Source organism: Tamandua tetradactyla, chromosome 10 (genome assembly GCF_023851605.1).
Source record: "Tamandua tetradactyla isolate mTamTet1 chromosome 10, mTamTet1.pri, whole genome shotgun sequence".
Lineage (NCBI taxonomy): Eukaryota > Metazoa > Chordata > Mammalia > Pilosa > Myrmecophagidae > Tamandua > Tamandua tetradactyla.
The window spans coordinates 36,291,027-36,306,789 of NC_135336.1; positions in this window are offsets into that span (position 1 = coordinate 36,291,027).

The window sequence follows — 15,763 nt, forward strand, 5'->3', positions numbered from 1 at the left end:
AATAACAAAACTGTCTGAATGTCAGTCTGCTGTCATTATTATCATGCACCAAATCTAAACAATGCCCCAAAATACATTTCCCTGCTATGGCAAACTTTCCCAGCACTCCAGCCTTCATGGGGCACTGAAGACATACATTTAGGAATATATACTGCATTTCCATATTTAAAGACTGAGCCCAAATCATGAAGTAAAATCTGTGTAACACTGGGTGACCATGATCCCTGCAAGGCAAATATTCCACTCACTAAATCCAGACAGTATCCCATAAAAGCAATCTCCCTTTAAAATATTTCAGTTGTTCCTTTTGAGATTGACTGTGTCTGTTTGCCTATATCCTGTTACATTCCATTACACCATTATTCTATACATTCTATATATTTTCATACTTAATTACACTTCAGATCTGAATTAACCAGAGTTCCACACTATTTTAAAATATAAGCTACTGTTGACAGGGACAGTGCATACTCTTTTTTTACAAATTTTTTTGGAGTAAAGTTTTCATACAATAAAATGAAACAGGTTTTTTTTTTTTTTAGGGTACAGAGTGCTGTGTTTTGAGTGACTTTTAAGACTTTTGCCCATTATTTTTCTTTTCACTACAGAAGTTGTGGCTACAGAACAATCCTACATAAAATACAGGATTCCCATACACTGCCCCACCACCAACACTTTGAATTGACATGAAATATTTGTTATAATTGATGATAGCACATTTTTATAATTGCCTTTTTTAAAAATAGTAGTTACCTTTGTTAGAATTGATAAATGATTATTAAAATAATTTTATTAACTATCATCCATAGTTTACATTAGGTATATTTTCCCCATATACCACACTATTATTAAAACCTCACATTAGTACTGTATATTTGTTATAATCCATGAAAGAATAGTCTTATACTTGTACTTCCAACTATAGTCTGTCAATATTAGGTTCACTGTGTTACACAGTCCTATGCTTTATCTTTCAATATTTACTTCAGTAACATGTATGGCCTAGAGTTTCCCCTTTTTAATCATATTCACCTATATAATTCAGTGCTGCTAATTACATTCACAATATTGTGCTACCACACCACCATCCATTTTCAAACTCTTACAATCAAACTAAATAGAAATTGTTTACAAATTAAGCATTAATTCCCCATTCTATAAACCTGATCTAGCTCCTGAAAAATTATAATCTAGATTTTAACTCTATGAATTTGCTTATGTAATAAGTTCATATCAGTGAGATCATTTGATATTTGACCTTTTGTGTCTGGCTCACCTCACTCAACATGATGTCTTCAAAGTTCATCCATGTTGTCACATAAGAACTTCATTCTTTTTTTAATGCTGAATAATATTACATTGTATGTATATGCCACATTTTGCCTATCCACTCATTGTTTGATGGGAACTTGGATTGCTTCCATCTTTTGGCAACTGTGACTAATGCCACTGTGAATATAGTGAGAAAATATCTCCTGGAGTCCCTACTTTTAATTCTTTGCAGGTATATAACTGGTAGTGTGATTATCTATGCTTCACTTCTGGAGAATTACCAAACTGTCTTCCTCAGTGGCTGCACCATTTTACATTGCCAACAACAATGAATGAGTATTCTTATGTCTTCACATCCTCTACAATACTTGCAATTTTCCATTTTTGTAAAAACAAATAGCAGCCATTCTAATGGGTGTGAAATGGTATCTCATTGTGATTTTGATTTTTATACCCCTGATGGCTAATGATGTTGAGTATCTTTTCATGCACTTTCTGGCCATTTGTATATAGTTTTGGGGAAAATGTCTCTTCAAGTCTTTTGACCATTTTAAAACTGGGTTGTTTATCTTTTTATTGTTTAGTTGTATGACTTTGTTTATTGTGGATAAATATATATATTCATACCTTATTCAATATGTGTTTCCAAATATTTTCTCCCGTGGAGTAGGTGTCTTTTCACTTTAATGACAAAGTCTTTGATGTGTAAAAGTTTTTAATTTTGAGGTGGTTTCATTTATCCATTTTGTTTTTTGTTGCTTCTGCTTTGGGTGTAAAGTCAAAGAAACCATTGTCTACCACAAGATCTTGATGATGTTTTTCCATATTTTCTCCTAAGAGTTTTATAATCCTGACTCTTACATTTAGGTTTTTGATCCATTTTAAGTTAATTTTTGCATATTGCATGAGATAGAGGTCCTCTTTCATTCTTTTGCATATGGATATCCTGTTATCACAGCACCATTTGTTGAAGGGGCTATTCTTTCCTAATTGAGTGGACTTGGAAGTCTTGTCAAAAATCAATCAACTATAGATGTGAGGGTAAATTTCTGAATTCCCAATTTGATTCCATTGGTCAACAAATCTATCCTTGTGCCAGTACCATGCAGTTTTGATCACTGTAGCTTTGTAATATGTTTCAAAGCCAGGAAGTGTGAGTTCTCATGACTTTGATATTTTCTTAAAGATGCTTTTGGCTATTCATGACCCCTTACACTTTCAAAATAAATTTAATAATTGGTTTTCCATTTCTGCAAATTAGGCTGTTGTAATTTTGATTGGGATTGCTTTGAATCCATAAATAATTTGGGGTTGCATTCACATCTTAATATTTTATCTCCCAATCCATGAAAACAGAATGTCCTTTCATTTATTTAGATCTTTGATTTCTTTTAGCAATACTATGCAGTTTTCTATGTACAAGTCCTTTAAATCCTTGGTTCAATTTATTTGTGGCTATTTGATTCTTTACACAGCTGTTGTTAACTGATTTGTTTTTTCTTATTTCCTCCTCAGATTGCTTGTTACTAGTATATGGAAACACTACTGATTTTTTGTGTGTTGATCTTGTACCCTGCCACTTTGCTGAATTTTTAACTAGCAATAATAGTTTCATTGTATATATTTTTGGACCTTATCTATATATAGTATCATATCATCTGTAAATAGTAAAAGTTTTACATCTTTTTCTCCAATTTGGATGACTTTTATTTCTTTTACTTGTCTAATTTCTCCTTGTAGAGCTTTCTGCACAACAGTGGTGACTGGGCATCATTATCTCTCACTAGATTTTAGAGGAAAAACTTTCAACTTTCAGCATTGAATATGATGTTAACTGTGAATCCCCAGTTATGTGCCCTTAATCATGTTGAGGAAGTTTCTTATATTCCTATTTTTCTAGATGTTTTCATGAAGAAATGGTGCTGGATTTTGTCAAATACCTTTTCTGCATCAATGAATATTATCATGTGCTTTTCTCCTTTGTTTTGTTAATGTGGTATATTACATTAACTGATTTTCTTATGTTCAACCACCCTTGCACACCTAGGATAAAACCCACTTGGCTATGGTATATAATTATTCTAATGTGATGTTTGATTCTATTTCCAAGTATTTTGTTGAAGATTTTTGCACCTTTATTCATTAGAAAAATTGGTCTGTAATTTTCTTCTCTTTTAGCATATTTATCTTGATTTTAGAATAAGGCTGATGTTGGTCTCAAAGAATGAGTTACATAGTGCTCCCTCCTGTTCAATGTTTTAGAAGAGTTTCAGCAGGATTGATATTAATTGTTCTTGGAATAACTGGTAATGTTCACCAGTGAAGACATCCAGTCCTGGGCTTTGCTTTGTAGGGAAGTTTTTGATGACTGATTCAATCTCTTTAATTGTAACTGATCAGTTGTGGTGCTCTATTTCTTTTAGAGTCAATGTAATTTGTTCAAATTTTTGTAGGAATTCATCCTTTTCATCTAAGTTTTCTAATTTGTTGACATACAGTTGTTCATTGTATCCTCCTATGATTCCTCTTTACTTCTGTGGGGTCAGTAGTAATGCACCCCCTGTCATTTCTGATTTTATTTATTGTGTCATCTCTCTTTTATTTCTCATCAGTATAGCTCATGATATGTTTGTTTTGTAGATGCTTGCAAAGAACCAACTTTTGCTCTTTTTTGATTCTCTTTTTTTTTCCCTCAATTTCATCTGTAGTCTTAGTTATTTCTTTATTCTGCTTGCTTTGGGTTTAATGTGTTGTTCTTTTCTAGTTCTTCCAGGTGTGCAGTTATGTCTTTGATTTTAGCTCTTCTTCTTATTTATTTATTTACTTTTCGGCATGGGCAGGCTCCAGGAATTGAACCCGGATCTCCAGCACAGCAGGCGAGAATTCTTGCCACTGAGCCACTATTGAACTGCCCAAGCTCTGCTTTTTTTTTAATGTAAATGTTTAGGACTATGAACTTACCCCCCAGGAATGCCTTCAGTGTATACCAAAAATTTTGACATGTTGTGTTCTCATTTTTGTTCATCTCAAGATATTTACTGATTTTCCTCTTTGACCCACTGATTGTTTAATAGTGTGTTGTTTAACTTCCATATATTTTTGGATATTCCAATTTTCCACCTGTTAATGATTTCCAGTTTTATTTCATTGTGGTCATAGAAAATACATTTTGTAACATTAGTCTTTTTAAAATTATCAGGACTTGTTTTGTGACCAAATATGTAGTCTATCCTGGAGAATGATCCATGTGCATTTGAGAAGCATGTATATTCTGCTCTTTTGGAGTGTGTTCTTTCTGTGCCTGGAATGTCTTGTTCATTTATCATATTTCTCAAGTTCTGTTTCTTTATTGATCCCTATCTAGATGTTCTATCTATTGATGTGAGTGCTGTATTGAAGTCTGTAGTTGTTATTGTAGAGATGTGTAATATTCTCTTCAGTTTTCAGGTGTTTGCCTTACGTATTTGGGGCAATATGGCTAGATGCATAAATATTTATGATTGTTATTTCTTTTTGGTGGATTTCCCCTCTATTAATATATGGTTCTTCTTTGTCCTTGCAAAAGTCTTTGACTTAAAGTATATACTTTTTCTGATATGAGTATAGCTACCCCAGGTCATTTTTGGTTACTGTTTACATATAATATATTTTTCCAACCTTTCACTTTCATTGTATTTATGTCTTTTGGTCTAAGGTGTCTCTTGTAAACAACAAATAATATTGAATCAAGTGTTTTAATTCATTATGCTAATTTGTGTCTTCTGATTGGGGAGTTTTATCCACTAACATTCAATGTTATTACTGTAAAAGCAGTACTTACATCAGCCATTTTGTCCTTCGGTTTATATATGTCATATTTTTTCTCTCTTTTTCATTATTGTAAATTCTTTTTCCATATAGTTGATCTCTTGTGATGTATTTGAATAATACCACTCTCATCTCTGTTTCTGGCTATTTTTAAAACACTTTGTGGTTACCATGAGATTTATATTGCACAACCTATATCTATAATCTACTAATTTGAAAAGTTACTGTGTTAACTTTAATAGCATCCATATCCTCTGAATCTTCATTTCAACACTCAACTCCAAGTCACTCTCTCCTGTCTTTTTCTTTTAACTTGCAGAACTCTCTTTAGTAATTCTTATAACAAAATCTCTCATGGCTATGTTTATCTGTCACTGTTTTAAACTCCTCCTCATTTTTGAAAAACAGTTTTACTGGATTAAGAATTTTTAGCTGGTGTTTTTTTTTTTCTCTCAGAACCTTAAATATATCATCCCACTGCCTTCTTGCCTCCATGGTTTTGAAGAGAAATCGGCACGTATTCTTATTGAATTTCCCTTGTGTGTTACAAATCACTTTTTTCTTGCTGCTTTCAGAATTTTTTTTTTATCTTTGTCATTTGACATTCTGATTAGTTTATATCATCAGTATATATGTAGAATATTATTCTCAAATATTCTCTTTTCTCTCTTTTCCTTTTTTCTCCTTTTTGGACAACCTTGACACATGTTTGTGTGCTTTGTGCTGACATTCATATCCCTGAGACACTGCTCATTTTTTTCTGTTCATTTCTCTATCTGTTCTGAGTATGATTTTGCTCTGCCCTACTCCTATTTTGCTGATTCTTTCCCTTACTTCTTCAATCTGCTATTGTATGCCTCTAGTGTATATTAAATCTTTACTATTGTGACTTCCAACCCCATACTTTCTGTTATGGTTCTTTTTATACTTTCAAATTCTTCTTTAGGCTAACACATTGTCTTCTTAATATCCTTTATCTTTTAATGCATATTTGCTTCTGGCTCTTTTAATTGGATTATAAGAATTTTTGAACTTCTTTGATCAGGTGTTCCAAAGTCTGCATCACCTCTGAAGTTTAATTTGTTCCCTTGATTGAACCATATCTTTCTGTTTCTTGGTATGGCTTATAAGTTTTTGCTGATGTCTGGGCATCTGATTATCTTGGTGAGCTAACTCTGGAGATCAGCTTCTCTCTTTTCCTTGAATTTTATTGTTTAGCTTTGTGTTAAGGCTCTTCCTTGATGCTTGGTCCAACTTATTCTGGATGCTTAGAATAGCCCAAGTTTAATTGATCCAATTTTCCTCACTCTTATTCATCCAATTCTTGCACTGGATATGTAGTACAATTTTTAAGATTACATTTTTTGGCATGTAATTATTTCACCTCCAGAGAAATTTTTCTAACCTCTCTTCCTTCTTCAGGAATCTTGATCTTTACTATTTGCTTTTGTTCAGACTTTTCTCCCTAGCTCTTAGGATGTTTTAAAACTCTGTTCCTCAGTCAGTATTCTATTTTTTCTTATTATTTTCAGTTCTGGGACCCTCTAGTTTTACAGTAGTTCAGTTTAACTTCTTTAAAATATTTTTTTTTCTCTGTAAGGATTTTCTACCTCTGGTTTATTCCTTATTATTGTATCCTGCTCTAGGTAACCAGATGGAGTCAGTCTAGAGAGGTGGATCACTCTAGAAAAGTCCATTTTGTGTGTAGGGAGTCCACCAACAATGACTGGCCCAAGTTAGTGCAATACTTGGCTGCCATTCTGCTTGGTTTATCTCTCTTTCCCACCCCTTGGGTACCTTTTTTTCTGTTTTGGCATTCCTTAGCAGCTGATATTCTGCCCAGAGTCTCTGTAAACTTGGTGTCTGTGCTTGGATATGTATGGGAGTCTAACTCACTGCTGTGAATTTCTTTATAGCCAGTATCCCCAGTAAGAGGGACTTGGGCTTCTGCTTGGAGAACCACAAGTTCTATTAGGCTGAATGATGTGGAGGAGAGTGAACGGGCTGGTATAGGACAGAAATTTCCTACCTGATATTTGTCTCTTTCTTTGGTTCAGTGTTTGTGAAGTCCTTATTCAGTCAATATCATTCTCCAGAGTTCTAGGCAAGTAGAATTTGTCCTTACATTTGCTGAATCTCTCAGGAGGATTGTGTAGGGAATGTCTTACATCACCACATTGATGATGTTATCTTTGCCCATTAGTTTAAAATAGATATTTTATCTTTTAAAAGTAAGTTTTAGAAATTATATAATCTGAATATAAGTACCTTGAAACTTTCTCCATTCCAGGATTCCCCTTCCTCTTACAATTTGGAGCCACTTTGGCAGCCTGAAGTCTGCTCTTCAGCCATCATACTGATTAAAATTCACCTTTCTTCTTGAGTTCTAGTGGATTGAGGGGATTCCTTGGGGAGGAAAATGTACAAACATGGATCTTTTATCTTGTTGAATATTGAATCTTCTTTACTTTTGGTCACTTTCCTATGCTTTCATATACCTTCAGATAATTTTCTTTCTCCAGATTTTATCATTGTATTGTTAAGGGGATTAGTTCAATATGAGGTAATCTACCATTAACTGAGACTGAAACATGACCTTTTTTTTTTTTTTCACTTTCTTATGCTCAGATGCTTTTAAATCTCCTTCTATATTGCAGATACTTGGTTAATATTTTTAGAATTAAGTGGAAATTAACAAAATTAAAGAAACATGTATAATGCTTTGAAATATAGAATAATACCTACACTTTTTTTTATTACATAACCAAACCAACTCATGACATAACATTATGTATTTTAGTTTTATAATTTAACACAATTCTTCACTCCTTATATTAGTTTTATCTTACTGTGTGACAGCAAAATTTAGCAGCTTAAATAAAAAATCAATTTTTGTAGGTCAGGAAGCAAGGCAAACTCTACTGAGGGTACAGACAACATGTCATGCAGGGCTGCACTCTGATCTGGAGGCTCAACTGGAGAACGATCTTCTTCAATCTCACTCACATTGTGACTGTAGGGAGGATTTCTTTTCCTGGAAAAATGTTGAACTGAGGTTTGTATTTCCTTACAGGCTAATGGACAGACTCCTTACCATGTGGATCTCTCTATAGCACAGTGTGATAGTTTCCCACAGCTACAATACCATACAATATATTGCCTTAAAAGCAGTAATTTATTAGCTCATGGTTTCAGAGCCTAGAAGGCTTATGTCCTCTCAAGGTTAGTGTCTTCTGGCAACCTTTGGGGTTCTGTGGCTTTCCTGTCACATGGCGATGCACATAGTGGCATTTTCTCTTTCTTCCTCTGGGCTCTGTTAACTTCCAGCCTCTGGATACTTCTGTGGCTTCTCTATCTGTCTGACTTCCACTTTGTTTATAAAGGACTTTAGTGATCTGGATTAAAGCCCAACCTAATTCAATTGACCCACACCTTAACTGATACAATATTTTGACGAGATGCCCTTTACCATGAGCCCACACCCACCAAAATGGGGACCAAGAGCATGAGCATGTCCAACCTGGAGTACCAAATTCAATCCACCACAGGCAGCTTGTAATATGGCATCTGGCTTTCCTCAGAGGGAAAGAAGAGAAAGATGAAGGAGAAATGACGATGATTGGGACCACAGTCATTTTGTAATCTAATCTTGGAGGTGACATCCCTTCATCTCTTCCACAATATCTCCACTCTCTAAATCAAGTCGATTGGGAGGAATGGATTTAGATTCTCTGAATCCAGTCCACGGGGAATGGACTGTGCAAGGTCATGAGTACAGGAAGCAGAGTTCATCGAGGACTATCTTAGAGGCTGCCTACCACAATTCCTTTACATTGAAAGCTAAAGACTCATTTGAAAAAATTCAGATTTAAAAATATATGGATTTCCAATCTCATTTTAGGCACTGCTATGCTGTAGGGGATTGAAAGATATATGTCACAATTTCTGTTTTCCAGGAGCTTACAATTTGGTTTAAGAGGCAGACTGCTAAAATGTGATCAGTGGTAGAAAGGCTATAGGGGCTGTGGGAGCAGAAGGAACTTTATAGGGTATGACAGTCTACCTTCACAAAAGAAGTAAAACCTGAGCTCTGTGTCGAAGGAAAGGAACTAAGCCTGATGAAAGAGGAAGCACCTTCTAGTGTGTATCTGTAAGAGTGCTGCAGGCACTTTAGGGTCTCCATTAGACAGGCAATGGTGAAGGATGAAATTGAATGAAAGCCACGCTATGCCATAGTAAGGACTTTGTGTTCCATCTTGTACATAGACTGGAAATACTAAAACATGTGACAACATTGGCGCAGTACAAAGAAGACCCTGGCCCAAACTCACTGTGCATTTCTTTTCCAATAAACAGACCAACAAGAAGAGGAATAGGTTACATCTCCCATTATACTATCACTAAGACTTACCTGTTCCAATGACTAGGTCATAGCTAGGGGGAAGTTCTATTCAAATTCCTTTGCTGCAAATCAAATTACACATCTCAAAGACAATGTGACACATCTCAATTTCTTACAAGCAACACCTTTTGTTAAGTAACTGAAAGAATATTATTCAAGTTCATTTCCAGAAAAGAATGAAAGAAAATAGTAGTGTTCCTACATAATCTTAACCATGATGCAGCCCAACCCATAGCTCCTTTATTTAGCTTGCTAAATTAAATGCATTTCTAAATACTTTAATTGCTTCCCCCATTGCCTTTCTCCTCCATGGTACAACTTTGTGTCATTCACTTGTTAAAGCCTCCTTTGAAACTCATTTCTCATTTTTCCCCAAAGATCCATAGGCTTTCTCTTTAGAAGTGAAAGGAAGCACTGAAGCTTATAGTCAATGATACTTAAAACGGAATGAGTCATCTCCAAGGAATGTCTGGGAGGTGTTGGAGGGCTCAACCATGTGCCGCAGTGCATAGAGACTTGTGAATATGTAAACAGCTCATATTCTGACTGAAGTCTGCAATTTCTGTTGCCTAACTTTCTTTTTCAGTATCATTCTATCAGAACCTTCAGAACCCAAGCAACTTACCAATAGTTAATAGACTTTCACCTTCAATAAAGGAGAGATATCTGGCTAAATCTAGGTAATGACACTGTCTTCATAGCATTGTACGACCTTCAGTCATATAGGGCTTAACAGAGAAATGAAGCATTAAATAATTAAGTTGGCATCCCAAGTACAATAAGCCTTGCTCCAATATTCTTCTGAAAATCCAGGGAAAGATTATGTTCCCTGAACTAAAGCTACAAGAAATGAGATCTTGCTATTTGTATTTCCTTACAGGCTAATGAACAGAATCCTTACCATGTGGATCTCTCTATAGTACAGTGTGATAGTTTTCCACAGCTACAATACCATATAATAGATTGGCTTAAAAAGCAATAATTTATATATATATAAATTATATATATATATATATATATATATATATATAGAGAGAGAGAGAGAGAGAGAGAGAGAGAGAGAGAGAGAGAGAGAGAGAGAAGGAGAGAGATTATATGCTTCCTATAAAAATAAAGTTTACTCCATGAAATTCTAACTTCAAAAGCAAATGGGGGGGGCATGGTGGCTCAGCAGGTAGAGTTCTCACCTGCCACACCTGAGACCTGGGTTTGATTCCTGGTGACTGCCCAGGGGGAAAAAAAAAAGAAAGTTGTAATTATCATAAAAACGTCTTTTGTTCTAGAGTACTATATTTCATAAATTTGTCTGCAATAGATACTTTTTTCTTCTCAAGTTAGATTAATTGATTTATAAGCAGCCCAGCAGGAAATTCAGATATCAGAAGATGAGAAACAGTCACTTTTATTACCCACCTCTTCTTAGCTGGTATCATGGAAGGTTTTAAAATTATCATTTAATTATGACTGAGGAAAGGTTTTCAGGAAAATTAAAGGGTTGGCCCTTCGGGAAAGGGTGAGTGCTATGGAAACTTAGGAAGAATATATTTGAGGAAAATTTGAGTGATGGCAGACTAGGAGCTGAATGACACGGAATGAAGTGGCAGAACACAAAAATTAGAGAAGACAGTCTCTATCTCACTGTGGTTATATTGTCAGGCTTAGAAATGATTTTTTTAGATGAAACATTAGCATTTTGCCATCAAATATAAATTAACAGAGTTTTACAGTTATAAAACTGGAAGCAATTAATAAAATAGAGACAGCAATATGAGCTGAGCACTTATATAACGAGCACTTATAAAATATCAGTAAAATATTGTACTGTTTTGAAATGCTAATGACACCCAAAACTCATGTCACCATGCTGGAGTCAAGAAGTTGAAATTCATATGGAAACAGAGGAACAGCTAAGTAAAACCAACTTTCACCGTAAGGACTTGAGCAATTTAGCATATTATTCCCTTCCTTTCCCTTCCCTTCCCTTCCCTTCCCTCCCCTCCCCTCCCCTCCCCTCCCCTCCCCTTCCCTTCCTTCCCTTTCTTCCTTCCTTCCATTATTCTTCCATGTCTCAGTAGATACGAAATAAAAATCCTGATCATTTGATTTAGATAACTGAAACATCAGCTACACTTCTTCCATTCTTCCACAACTTCCTCTATCACAATATCCCATGTCAAAATCTTTATTAGATTTTACAGGCAATCCAGTCACTAGCAGAATGAATATATTTTAGCAAGGATTGGTTGAGGTTGGTATAGAGGATCATACTGTTCAAACCAAGTTACTCTTCTATCTCCTAAGTTTTTTTCTTTTCTCACTCAATTTCTCTCTTCCTTAACTCCTCATCTAGAGACTCCTTGATCATCCTCATAACGTAATTGGTCAGTTTCTTCTGTTAGGCCTATGAATAGGGGCCTAGAGGTTTAGCTATAACCCACAGGGGCCTATTATTATTAATTTGATTTGGGTGTAGAAATAAGTGCTCATGGGAAACAGTTCAAACAGTGGAGAAACAGAAATAAAAAGTTGATCTCTTTGGACCTCAAACCCCAGACATTCTCCTTGAGGAAAGTCCTGAACCACTTTCTTGAATAAATATCTAAGAATAATTCATGGATATATGAATATGAAAGTATATATATATCCTATCCATTAAATGAAAATTGTGGCATAACACCTTGTCTGTTCAGCTGAGCTGTTTGGGTGATTTTTGGTTGTTGGCAGTGGTATACTACTTTAGGCATGGTTCCGTTTCAGAAGATGCTATTACTAATTAAAGTATGGACTCATTTGTGAATAGGACTTTCAAAGATCCTATATAGATAAAGCCAAATTGAATTATCTCACTGTTTTTCATGATTTCAGAGTACTCAAATGTACAACAAATTATTTTCAAGATGCTTTCTGGTTTTATACTGGTACACCTAATATTGTAATAAACATCCTTGCTCACAAAGAATGTGCACATGTGCAAGTGTCTGTGTAGAGTTAATTCTTAGAAGTAAAATTACAAAATCAAAAGGAAAATGCATTTTTTTCTTTTTTCTCTTTTATTAAAATAAGCAGTTATGGTAAATTGTCTAATTGTGCTAATCTTAAGTTTACAGTTCAATTAATTTTTAAACATATGCACAACAAGGTAACCTCCACTCTACTCAAGATGAAGAATACTTCCAGCATGCCAGCTGTCCTCTCTTGCCCCCTCCTAGACTGTACCAACGTCTGCCCACGAGCGGTAACCACAATTCTGACTTCTTTTGCCATCAAATGCATGAATCATGTGGTTTATATATTTTCATGTCAGATTTCTTTCACTCAATAATATTCCCTTGTGCTTGGTCCTTGTTGTGTGCATTAGTACTTTATTCATGTTTATTGTTCTATAGGATTCCAATGTATAAAATATATATCGTACCAGAGGCTAAGAAAATAAATTTTCCTCTAGATTCAATTTCCCTTGTATTGGGAATTAATCAGGTTCCCCACAAAAGACATGTTCCAGTCTTAATCTTTGTGCCTGTGATGCTGTTTGTAAACAGGACCTTTGAGGATACTATTACTGATTAAAGTGTGGATTCATTTGTAAACAGGAACTTCAAAGATCCTATTTAGAGGAAGCCAAATTGAATGAGGGTGGACCTTAATCCATATAGTTGTAGGTCTTATCAGGCAGAGGAAATTAGTACATAGTAAGTAGATGGAAGTCAGAAACTAGAGAATGGAGCAGATTGCCATGATGGAGGCAGAGATACAAGCCAAGAAGCACCAAGGACTGAGGTAAGTCAGCATGAGAATACCAAAGACTGGGAGAAAACAAGGCCTGATGATACCTTAATTTTGGACTTTTAGCATCCAAAACCAAAAAACTATAAACTCTTATGGCTTAAGCTAATCAGTGTATAGGATTTGTCACAGCAGCCCTGATGAACTAAAGGCAACTTGGCATGAATAATTCTGGTCTTGCATTTGTATTTATAGGAAGATAGATATGGGAAGGACATTAGATATATCAAACTCGGTATTCACATTTTTTACAGATGAAAAAACTGAGGCCCAAAAGGAGAAATGATTAATTGCTCACATTACACTGCTGGTTAGTTGCAGGACCAAATCCAGAACTCAAAATTGGCTACTGTTAGTCTATATTCTTTCCAATGCACCATGTTGTTTTTATAGACTACCCTCTAAACTGGAGGCACTTTAGAAAAGGATGGTCAGAGTATTATTAATAAATGTTCATTAAGAAAGAATTTCTGGAAATTTTAGATACTAATGAGGCAGGAGTGCATTTTGTGTAAATAGTATTTCAGGTCTGCTAACTCTTTGTGTCTCTTGATTGAATTGGCAGAGACTTCGGGTAACCATTCTCTCAGCCATGTGGAAACATTTCAGTCTTGTACTCCCAAGCTGGATCTCTACTGAATGGTAAGTACTGGACATGGTACAACTTTGCAAAAGCTCAAGATAAAAATCACTTTTTAAAAGTTGCTTCTTTGGGGATGTGCTGGTTTGAAAGGATGTATGTACCCTAGAAAAATCATGTTTTAATCAAAATCCCATTTCATAAAGGCAGAATAATCCCTATTCAATACTGTATGTCTGAAACTATAGTCAGATCATCTCCCTGGAAATGTGATTTAATCAAGAGTGATTGTTAAACTGGAGTAGGTGATGACATGTCTCCACCCATTTGGGTGGGTCTTGATAAGTTTCTGGAGTCCTATAAAAGAGGAAACATTTTGGAGAATGAAAGAGATTCAGAGAGCAGAGCAGAACGACATAGCCACGAGAAGCAGAGTCTACCAACCAGTGACCTTTGGAGATGAAGAAGCAAAATGTCTCCCGGGGAGCTTCATGAAACAGGAAGTCAGGAGAAGAAGCTAGCAGATGATGCTGTGTTCACCATGTGCCCTTCCAGATGAGAGAGGAACCCTGACTGTGTTCACCATGTGCCTTTCCAGATGAGAGAGAAATAGACTGTGTTCACCATGTGCCTTCTCACTTGAGAGAGAAACTCTGAACTTCATCAGCCTTCTTGAACCAAGGTATCTTTCCTTGGATGCTTTAGATTGGACATTTCTGCAGACTTGTTTTAATTGGGACATTTTCTCAGTCTTGGAACTGTAAAGTAGCATCTGATTAAATTCCCCTTTTTAAAAGCCGTTCTGTTTCTGGTATATTGCATTCTGGCAGCTAGCAAACCAGAACAGGGGATATGAGTGAAGTTGTGTTTGCAGGAGCTTAATGATGACAAAAAAGAGTTATTTCAGTTGGCATTGGAGCTGTATTAAATAGACCAATACCTCTCCCTTTGGTTGCTTGAACCATTCTTGCATTTCTGACTTAAGTTTAGCTAAGTTATCTGCTATAGAAAGTAATTCGATTGAGTTCAAGTCACAACATTAAATTGGTTTCACCAGAAATCGCTTAAACTCCACCTGATTTCCAGTAATAAAAAAAAAAAGCAAACCTATAAGATGATATTATTTTTAGATCATCTCCTAGCATAGACTTTCTCAATTTTTATACCATGAAAGCATATACAAAATAATGTTTATGTCTCTCTTGCATCAAATGATTATATCTATAGCTCATAGTATATGTGCATGATCTAATAATACTATAATAATTGCCTGTGTTCTTTTGAGTAAAAAATTGTATATTTTCTGTGGATATGCTAATTATGGCTAACCTATTAGCCTTTTTTTAAATAGAATTTCTTTTCTCCATAAAAACTATAAACTCTAATGCTAGCCAATATTGTAGGTAAAATAAACTTCAGTTTTTCTTCTCTTTTTTTAAAAACGGAGTCCTACTTGATCTTTTAACCTTATTCATATTGAACTAAAAGTCATATTACATGTTTCTTCATTGTGAAATACTGATGAAATATGACTGCAGTATGTGCAGGAGTCATTTTCCTCTGTTTAAAACCAAAAGTTAAAATTTAGTCAAACTTTCTTGAAAAAAAAATTGGTAGTCAAGTGTATTTTGCCTTTCATGAAATGCCACTTATTTTCTTCTCATAAGTTTTAAAAACTCAAAAAGTATGCATAATGAATTTCAGTTAAATAACTGGATTAAAGAAAAAATCACATTTATTACTTTTAAAAGTAAGATTAGTAGATTCAATTTAAATAAAGAATGCAAAATGATTTTATTTTTAATTACTATATGAAAATTTGTTGATGATATGTAATAATAAAAATATAAAGCTATAACCCCAAATACCATGAATAGAATATAGCCTATGGCACAAATTTTATACAAACTTTGAAAACA